The sequence below is a fragment of the Myotis lucifugus genome, unplaced genomic scaffold, assembly GCF_000147115.1.
Source record: "Myotis lucifugus unplaced genomic scaffold, Myoluc2.0 scaffold_43, whole genome shotgun sequence".
Lineage (NCBI taxonomy): Eukaryota > Metazoa > Chordata > Mammalia > Chiroptera > Vespertilionidae > Myotis > Myotis lucifugus.
The window spans coordinates 7,738,390-7,749,387 of NW_005871091.1; the positions used below are offsets into that span (position 1 = coordinate 7,738,390).

Below are 10,998 nucleotides of genomic sequence, written 5' to 3' on the forward strand. Positions count from 1 at the left end.
AATGTCAAGAATGTCACGGCTCCTGGCTGGCATGGCTCAGTGGTTGCATGTTGCCCTATGATCTGAAAGGTCATGGTTCAATTCCAGTCAGGGCACATGCTTGGGTTGCGTGCTCTATCCCCAGTGGGGGGCGTGCAGGAGGCAGCCAATCAATGATTCTCTCTCATCACTGATGTTTCTATCTCTCCCTCTCCTATGCTCTTTGAAATAAAAAAAAAATAACAATAAAATAAAGATAAAAAGAATGTCACAGCTCAGAAACCCTAATCTAGCCTATCTTTTTAATAAGAAGGGCTATAGAATATATTTATAAAAATTATATATGGTATTTGAATTAGGCCTCATTAATGTCACTGATGAACATTGGCGAGGGTTTGTCTTAACACAACACACATCCATGTAATAGAAGCCTACTATCTGTCTTGTAGATGACGATAAGAAACTCTGACAATATGGTTTTCACCTTCATGACCAGCAGAATTTTGCTAAAACTAAGCAATTTTTTAATGTGAATAATGTGCAGCAACATGTTCTGACTGCTGCAGAAACTTTTTTAGCCACTGACACAACGTGACAATACTTCAAATTGCGCTTTAGCCTTCCATCTGTGTAACACAATTCCTGCCCCTGCTCAGACACTCACAAAACTTATTCTCACATAAGTCACAGAGTTGAGTCACATGAATTATCCAACCTCCAAAATGTTGGGCTGAAAAACACCTGGAGATCCTTATTCATAACTACACAGGCATCTCATGGGCTGGAGCTTTATTCCTTATCAATGCCAAGTTGAGACTGGCTTAATTGTGCAGTTTCTAGATCTTTGTCAATTTGCTCGATTATAGCAAAAACTCATAATTATTTTCAGCTGCAAACAAATGCAAGGCTGACTCCAAAGAGGTATGGGTCTTTTGTTCCTTTGATCAACAGCTTTGGCTTGTACCATCAATATGCTCACAATACCCAGCATCTCATATATTGTTAGATTATTTGACAGGCATGCCAGTTGTTAAATTTTCTTCTCTTACAAGGTAGTTGAATTGGAACCACTAAGTTACCAAGTAGGCCCATGTTGAGCTTTGGATTTCAAGGGCTAGAGCTAGGACAGAGGAAAAGCCAGAGTATGAATCTAAGCCAACATACAAGCATAATGGACTTGCTGAGTTCTAATCCTAGACTTTGGAGCAAGTTGCCTAACTTCCTCTCTCAGTTTCCTCATCTGGAAAACTGGGAAATTTTAAAGTGGTACCTAATCAGAGGTTTGTGATGATTAAATTATGCAATTCCTTGAGCTGCCAATAAATATTACCTATTAGTAGCTAATAATATTAAATGTCAATAGACACCATCTATTAATAAACATTAAAATTAATGAGCAATATACATGACCTACTAATATTGCTGTTATCTAGAAAAGTCCTTACTCTTCCTTGAATTTAAGGTTTCTCAACTGTAAAATGGGAGTACTAACTTCTAAAACTTTTTTATACTCAAATGTATACTCAATTAGAGCATCTAAACTAAAACACTTTGTACAGTGTAAAGTGTATCAAAATATATGGTGGTATTATTGTTACTTCTGCTATTACTGTCTTCACTGGCATTGGGGTATTCACCCAGTGCAAGGGGAGAGGTATCTTTATACAGTCAACTTAAAGATACACTAGGACTCTAAAATAAAGTTGATTTTATTATTGTATGTCATGCACTGTGCTTGTTCAGTACATGTTTACACTGTTTCTACATTTCCATTGGCAAAAGCTAACAGATGTCCTTACAGTCTGTTGTCTTTTCCCATAATGTCTACTTCCCTTGTTCTCCAAAATATATGTTTGGAAATTCCCCAACTCTATAGATACTGCTTATAATATCCATAATATTTAAGGACTGCTTTTAGTAATAGGTCATAAATTTAATCTCTTTTCCCCATTTTGGTAAAGCATCAATGAGTGCTAGTTATGTGGTTCTTAAATGAGAGTTCCAGATGATCATGGGACTTAGGAGAATGATGTTGCTAGATATGGTGACAATAAATGGTAATAATTCTATCTGCTAAAATTGTAACCTTCAATGTAAAATTGGGACCAATAATCTCTTCTTATAAGAGTATTGTATGGATTGAGTTGAATAATACTCACAGAGGTCAAGATACATAGAAGTCACCTAGTGCTTGACTCTGAATCTAATTTGAACTTCACTCAGTAAAATTCTATCTCAATATCCTGACAACAAACATCAAAGATTCTTAGGCCCTAATAGCATAAAGCACAATCTTACCATTGAGTTTCAAAATTCATTTGTTTTAACCTAAATGTATATGGCAAATAGAAAGAATGGAGGCTAGAAAGGGGAAACTTTTTTTGAAGAGATTTAAACCATATTACTAATCATGTCCCATGAAAGAAATTTATTTTTTACTGAAAATGAATAAGTTGTAGTTAATAGAAGGATCTATTGCTGGATTAATACAACATCAGTGAAATGCCATTAACTTTCTCTTCCTCAATTCCTCTATCTTTCAAATGGTGGTTATAGTTATAGTTGATGACTTTTATGACTGTCAAATTAAAAGTTATGTTCACGGTGGGAGAGATGGATTTGTGGATTTTAATAACATCTTTCCTCCATGCAGCATTGCCAACGACAGGAAGTCTCTAGAAGCTGAACACTGATATAAATGTTCACTCATAAAATCAAGGCTGTATTCATGAATTTGTAAAATAACATTAATAATATCCCTTGGCTGCCATATTGTCCCAAAATGTTTGCCTTCCATAGTGTAAGAGGGAAGTCATTCTTATAACTTGTGAACAACCTTCAAAACTAATTTCAATGGAAACAGGAGGCTTGCAAAGATAGTAACAGATAATAATGGACATCTAAGGAGGGATTTAGAAAATATGATGAGTTTCTACAGAAGTATCCCTCTAAGAAATGCTGGCATACTGAAGAAGGTGACTAGGAGTCATATTTTTATGAATTCTTTTTTTCCATTTAGGCATTTTATATGCAAGTATGTATTACATCCCTAGAAGGATCCCTGAATTGTCTCTCCTGTGTGCTTTTGTCTTGCTTCTTTGTGGTCTATGATGCCCACTGAGGTTGTCAGTACAATGAACCAAGCTAACAGGCCCATGGCAGGTTGTTCTGCCATTTTTCTAGATCTTTGAGTTGCACGTGGAATCTGAAGCTTACTCCACACTTGTCTAACCTGCCTATGAGGTTCATAACCATTTTCCCAGCTCTGTGGTCATCAATAATTTTAAATTTGCCTATGTAACCATGGTTCATAATCATAGTTATAAACCAGATGGCAACTCTGGAGCACTGCCTAACAAGAATCTGGCGTTTGTCTCTCTTTTTGGCATTGTTGATACTCTTGATAGCATCAGCCAGGACATTCATGGCACCATTATGGTGGCATGGAAAGACAGTGGAAAGAGTTCATGAATTCTTAATGGACCTCCTGGAAATGCCATGAAGTGGACATTGTAAGTGATGGTTTATACCTAGGACACTGAATGTAAACACCCAGTGAGAAGTTGGAGAGGACATTGCTTGTGCTCTACATAGATCCCCTCCGGTCCCTTCTACTCATTGTATGCCCCCTCCCCAGCTATGGTGTGCTAATTTGGAGGACTGCCCTGGGGCTGCTGGAGCACACTGAAAGCCAGAAGTGCCTGGGAGTCTACACCCCACAGGGGGTGACTAAAAGGTACAGGAGTATGAAACTCAGATCTCTTGCTTTGTTACTAACAGCACTGAATCCTAATCTACATTCCAAATTGTGTCTATGGGATCAAGCTAACGCTACCTTCTTGGCAGTTCCTGAAATTTCAAGTGATGGCTTTGTCCTCTTCCCAATTCCACTTCCCCCAATCCCTTACTAAGTCTCCTGGGAGCTTCTTTAATCCATCACTTACACATAATCCTCTTCTCAGTCTTCTCACAGATTAAAATAGAATAAATCCAGTCTCTTAGGGACTTCCATGGATAAAAAAGAATCAAACTTAAAATAAAAGAGAATGTCCACAGCAGCATTATTCACAATAGCTGAAACATGAAAGTAAGCCAACTGTCCACCAATGGATGAATAAACAAAATGTGATATATAGATACAATTGAAAATTATTCTACCTTAAAAAGGAAATTCTGACATATGCTACAACACAGATGAACCTTGAGTACATTATGCTAAGTGAAATAAGCAAGTTATAAGAAGACAAATACTGAATGATTCCACTTACATGAGGTATTTAGAGTAGTCAAATACATAGAGAAAGAAAGCAGAATGGTGGTTGCCAGGGGCTGACGGGGATTGGGGGAATGGGGAGTTATTTTTTTAAATATATTTTTATTGATTTCAGAAAGAAAGGGAGATGGAGAGAGAGATAGAAACAATGATGAGAGAGAATCACTGATTGGCTGCCTCCTGCATGCTCCACACTGAGGATTGAGCACGCAACACTGACCGGGAATCAAACCATGACCTCCTGAGCCATGTTGGCTGGGAGTTATTTTTTAATGCATATAGAATTTTTGTTTTACAAGAAGAAAAGAGTTCTGGAGATAGATGGTAGTAATGATTGCACAACAATCTGAATATATTTAACACTACTGAACCATACAGTCAAAAATGATGGCCAGTTTTACACTATGTGTATTTTACCACCATAAACAGCTGACAGTTGTCATAAGGAAAGGGGGCACCTTGGTGGGGGCACGAAGGGATTGAGAAAAAGAGAAAAAAAGAGAGACATGGACAACAGTGTGGTGATTGCTGGGGGAAAGGGATGAAGGGAGATAGTGGAGGTTATTGGGGGATAAATGGTGATGGAAGGAGATTTGACTTGGGGTGGTGAACACACAATATAGTTTACAGATGATGTGTTGTGGAATTGTGCACCTAAAACCTGTAATATTTTGTTAACCAGTGTCACCCCAGTAAATTCACTTAAAAAGAAAAAAGGATACCTTCAAAGGAATAAACACTAGACTGCTTTTAAATTTTAAAAAATTGAAAAGAAAGAGAATGTAAGATCCTTATCTGGATGTCATTCATGGGACATAGGACACTAGACTTGAAAAGAACTACTGGAGATGAGATACTGTGGGGTACCTATAGAATATCTTCCTTGCTGGCTCAGGGAAACGTACCTACATTCCAGACATCCAAAGCAGGCAATAAAAGACTGAGAGAGTCTAACAGCCCTCCTTGGGATCAATAGGCTCCTAAGAGTCACTAGATTAATATTAGAGCAACAGAAGCAGGATATCAAGATTGCCAGGTAGTGATCAGACACCAGTGACTTTAATAATAGCCGATGGGAATTTATGAGCCACCCTGAGGTAGGCTCCCAGGGATGTGCCTGGGTGCAGGCCCTGAGTCTGAGAGTTGTTACATCTTCCAGGGGAGATGTCATGCATACTAGTATAAATCACTCCCATCACAAAAGACAAGACATGAGCTAAACCATGAGGAACATACAAGTTGAACTCTATGAAAATGCAGAGTAGAAAAAAATGCTTCTCGATGAGATTTGCAGCAGCTGGGACTGTGCAACAAAAGCATGGAAATGATGTGTTGCAGGAAGCAAGCACCTAGAGATTTAGGAGGAGCTGTGATACAAGTTACAAATGTCATGGTATATTGATTATAGCATTTATTGACTCCAGCTGACTCTGGGACTTACTCAAGTGTTACTCACGTTTAAATGTCACACACAGACATTCAAGAATTGCCAATGTTCCCCAGATATACAAAGTCATTTGTTACACATGCTCATAGGTCACAAACCAATTCAAAAGTCTCTATTCATTGCCTGCTTAGCGAGAGTACCAAAGGGAGAATTTCAGCAGAGCATTCAGATTCATTCTTCATTAAATCTCATTAGAGTCTGTCTAAAGAGAGGGCCCAGTCCAACCTTGGTCTTTTATATTTACCCTCGTAAAGCACATGCCAATTTGTTAGGTACACCTGCAGAAACTCACAAGGTGATGAAAGCTTCCCCCAAAAGACTAGGCAATGCAGATAGTGTCCCTGTGATACTTTTCAAATTGTTTTATATCCAAGCCTTTTCCCCAACCTCTCTTTTAAATATCTGGCAGATTTAGGGAGACTAAACTTCTGGCAACCATCTCTTAAAATGAGGCAGTGGTACTTAATTTTTTTAAATTCTTATTTGAAGAGTTTTATTTTAGAATCTTAAAAGAAGGTCCAGTGTAGATAGTGCTTTTGGGCCTAATTTCTTCATTATTAGTTAATATGTGGATATTTAAGAGGATGTAAGCTGACAGTCTTATTTGTAGGAAATTTGTTCTTTATAGTCTGCTAGTTTATCATCTTTTGTCAATGCTAATTGAAATTAATAACCTGACACAATAGATGCTATTGTTTAATAAAATATGTCTTCTAAGTGCCACTTAGTTATAATTCTGACAAAGTAATACATTTTCACTTTAGAAAATCTGGGAAAGACACAAAAGTTTTTTTAAAAAGAAAAACTTAATCATCTATAAAATTCTACCTATTATTACATTTTGTTATGTATCCTCCCAATTTCTCTACATATATATTTGTTCATTCATTCATTCAACAAACACTTATTGAGCACCTACCATTTTTCAAAAAGATGCTGCTGAACAAGACAGATGAGGTCTATACATTCTATGTATCTTGCATACTAGGGGACAGGTGAGAACACTAATTAAATGATTTATGTTAGTGATAACAGCTATGAAGTAATGTTACAGAGTAAAGGTCATAAAGGGTGAAAGGGTGAGGACTGGCTACTTTCAAGAAGGTTAACAGGGAAGACCTTTCTAAGAAGAAAATATTGCCCTTAGACCTAAACAATAAAGAAACACCAGTCATGGAGAGAAATGCAGGAAGAGCAGTCCAGGTTTCTCAAGGTAAATAATTTATGCCTGAGCACAATTCTTTGAAACTAGAGGCCCAATGCACAAAATTCATGCAAGATGAGGCCTTCCTTCCCCGAGCTGCCAGCACCAGCTTCCCTGTGGCATCCAGGACCCAGGCTTCCCTCCGGCTGCCAGTTTGTATGTTGTCAAAGCCATCAGTTTTTTCTTTGTCGTTTCTCCCATTGAAAGTCTTTTACCTAAACTTCAATTAGCATATTATGCTTTTATTATTATAGATATCATTTTTTCCTGTGCTAATTTAGATGGCACCACTTTCATATGCTTTATTAAATGCTTAGGAAGAAAAGGGTAATATGAGTGGAGTGACCTAAACAGTCTTTAGGGACTTATACTGGGAAGTTTGAAGAAAGAATTAAATGGTCAAGAGCTTGAAAGACCAGTTGCAAAGCCTCAGGAGTCAACCAGACAAAAGATGCCAAGGACATGCATTAGGGTTATGACTCTAAGAATGGGAGAGAAATTATGGGAAAGAAAAACACTGATTAAATAAGAAAACTCATTAAATAACTGGATATCTGACTAAAAAAAAATGATTCTGAGTGTACCCTAAAGTGTAATCCTCTGTATCTTAACTTATGCTGATTCTTTACACTCAAATTAGAAACCCAGTGCACGAAATTGTGCACCGGTAGGGTCTCTAGGCTGGGCCGGCAATCAGGGCTGATCTGTGGGGTGTCCGGTGGGACAATTGGGAGGGCCCCCACTGGCACCCACCTTGGATGGCCTGGCACCACCCGCTCGCTGGCCCCAACCCCTGCCACCGCCACCAGTCACCACCCTCTGCAGGGCAACCAGTGGAGCAATCGGGGAGGCCCCCACTGGCACCTGCCTTGGCTGGCCTGGCGCTGCCTGCTCACTGGCCCTGCCCCCTGCCACAGCCACTGGTCGGGGCCTGCGGGCTGGGGGGCAGCTCCTGCATTGAGCATCTGCCCTCTGGTGGTCCATACACATCATAGTGACCAGTCGTTCCACTGGTCATTCAGCCAGTCAATTTGCATATCAGGCTTTTATTATATAGGATGCCTACTCTTACTCATGACTCAAAACTCAAAGTAAATATTGGAGCCAAATCAACCAGTCTTTCTTCTTAGCACATTAAAATAAAAAATTAAGGAGCCCAATTGAGTTCCACACTGATTTTACTGATTCCCATCTCCCTACCCTAAAACCTTGCTTATTTGGAATTTACCACAGTGGACATAAATCATACTTATTTCACCTCCAGCTTTCCAAATCTTTGCTTGTTTCTTTTTCAGAGCAACCATTTGGCTTCCCTCTATTCCTCACATTGGATTAGCCTCACCAATAGAAGAAATTGAGTTGACCCTTGGGACTGTGATAAATGCTAATATAGTTCAATAATCCTTGGCTATAAGTCATTCTTCAACAAACTTGACCTAAGCCTTTTTTATTCACCAAATTAAAGGCCATAGTAATCATGGTGAATGTCTCTCTTTAGAAATTCTTCCAACCTAATCACTTAGGTAGAACAATTCTCCCCAGTTGTTTCTCCTGGTGGTCTCAGAGGTGAGGGAGGCCATCTACCCTCTCTTCTGTCAAGTCCGTTTTTCAAGAATAAATATGAAAATGGGATGCTGTCACCCACTTTGTAACATTATAATACAGGACGTGAAAGTGTTTATTACATTTACTACAAGAATGTTGTTAAAACAGAAAGGAGATTGGTGACTGTCAGGGGAATGACCACTCAGTGGATATAGGGTTCTCATTTTAGGAAAAGTTCTAGAACTAGATAATGGTGACAGTCGCATAATAGTGTGAATATACTTAATGCAACTAAATTGTACACTTTAAAATGGTAAATTTTATGTTACGTGCATTTTATCACAATTTTTTAATTGTGTTTATTTTGTTGATGATCATTAACTAGATTTCAAAATGCCCTCCCTATAAATATCCTTGGGAGGGATGTCTCAGTATATTACTAATATTGTGAACTGCACAGTGTATTGCATTTCCCTTTAACACTGGCCAACAGGAAGGTGTGAGCCAACTTTTGGCCCTTCCTTGGCAAGTGCATAGGATTTCACCGCTCATCTTTTTGTACTAAAGTAATTCTGGGCTCCATTGTACTTTCCTATCTTTATTTTTCCTTTGATTCATTTTTCATTCCAATTCCAACTTATTTTATCTTTCTACCATATATGAATCTTTGTGTGATACCTTAAATCATCTTATGAATCTGGCAGAATACAAATAGCCTAAGCATCAAAGTCTGACCAAATAAAGTTTTTTGCTTATTTTGACTCTCATAGTGTGGTCTCTTTTCCTGGTATAAATTCCAACATGGTCCTTGCATTGAGATCTCCAGACACATTTTTAGACTCAAGACACATTTTTGTTAAATAATTAGCTTCCTCCTAGTGAACATCTTCTTTTCACTGACTTTATTCCCACCTGGTATTTTCCTTTGCTAACGGAACACCTATCGCCAAGCGCATATTACAAATGCAGTGATAATGATGAAATGTTCTTAACTCTGAGTAACAGCCACTGTTAAGGAAACAAATCACACTTACTCTCTGTCAGGTTTTCACTGCTTTCCCTGATTGCGAGGAAAAAGAGCTTAGCAATGCCTTTTTGTTCAAAGCTCAAACAAAATTGCTACTAGGAAAATAAATAATAGACCACTATGATGTACATCTTTCTTCTTTTCGTGGCAAATTGGGGAGAATATAAATTATTCTTCAAAGCAACAATGTAAGCTTTTGGGGGGATTCCCCATAAAACAGGCTGGTTACAATGGCAGAACATTTTAAAATAAAATACCCATGGATGATCTGAAACAAAGGTTGACTAAAAGGACACTAGGAATCTGTCTTGGAGATTAGGCATTTTATTGTTGACTGGTAATATAGTGGCAATATTAATAATTTTATGTACTAGAAAAATGCAGGGTTCATCTGAAAACCTCCAATATCAATCACTGAGGCCCACGGCAGACCCCAAGAATTTTGGGGGTAAAGCAGAAAAAAGTATAAAGAAAGGAACAGAACCACATATGTATACTTCAAACTCTATCTTTAAGATGTTTAACTGATCTCTTCTGAATTCTCTCTTGAACCAGAAAGGTAGTGATTAAAGATTAATACCAGATATATTATCAGGTATTATCTTATATTAAAAGAGAATCAAATTTATTAATTATCAAAAGACAAGTTGTCATCATTTTGGAAGATGTTGGTTTTCTGGTATCAACACATTCTCATGTGAAGCTCATGGCAGCATATTCAAGCAAATGAGGAAACACTGTCTGAGAAGCAAAGCAACTTCTCAACAGTCACACGGAGAATAAAGGACAAGACCAGGATTCAAACAGAAATCTGTTTGTGTTCAGCACCAGTGATCCTAACCATTACATCACAGTGCCTCATGGGCTCACCTAGCAACACTGACGACGTGCTCTCACACACCTGTGAGGAACACCAAAGAAACATTGATGTTGCAAAATGTAAAAGTTCAAAGTGGTTAGTCATCTGGACTGTGAGTACAGTGAGCAAAAATAAACCCTGGGTCGCCTAGCACTCAGTCCAAAACTTTCGCACTATTGCACATGCATGAGCATGCACATGCATGCACACACACAAATACAAATGTGCGAACACACACACATACACACACACAGTCATAGGAACTCAACCTTCCAACTGCAGGCTGCCAGACAAGAAATGCATCATCTTATACTGTAAAAGCCGTGAAAGCAGAAAAATCAATCTACCATTTTAATAAAAAATGCGAGAAACTGAGAAGATGAGCTACGGTGCAATCACTTTGGGCAGACCTGGCTGTTTTGCTATTAATCATCTCTCTACTGTGCAGTCAGAAGACTTTTATTTAAGTCTATTCAGTGCTTTGTAGGGTGCACTGCAGAGGCACTGTGACTAAGTAGGGTGAGATTATGAAACCATCATTGTATCCTAAGGACCAGGAACTGTGCACACAATTACAGTCTTCAAGTGGAAAAAACTAACCTGGGAAAACACAATCATTTTCCCAACACTGGAATATTGAAATTTCCTGACATACATGACAACT

At 38.3% G+C, this 10,998-nt stretch overlaps 1 pseudogene; it reads right to left on the bottom strand.

Annotated features, from left to right (window-relative positions):
* Positions 1–3,028: 3,028 nt before the first annotated feature.
* On the bottom strand, positions 3,029–3,405 carry LOC102419905 (annotated as a pseudogene).
* Between the last annotated feature and the right edge of the window lie 7,593 nt (positions 3,406–10,998).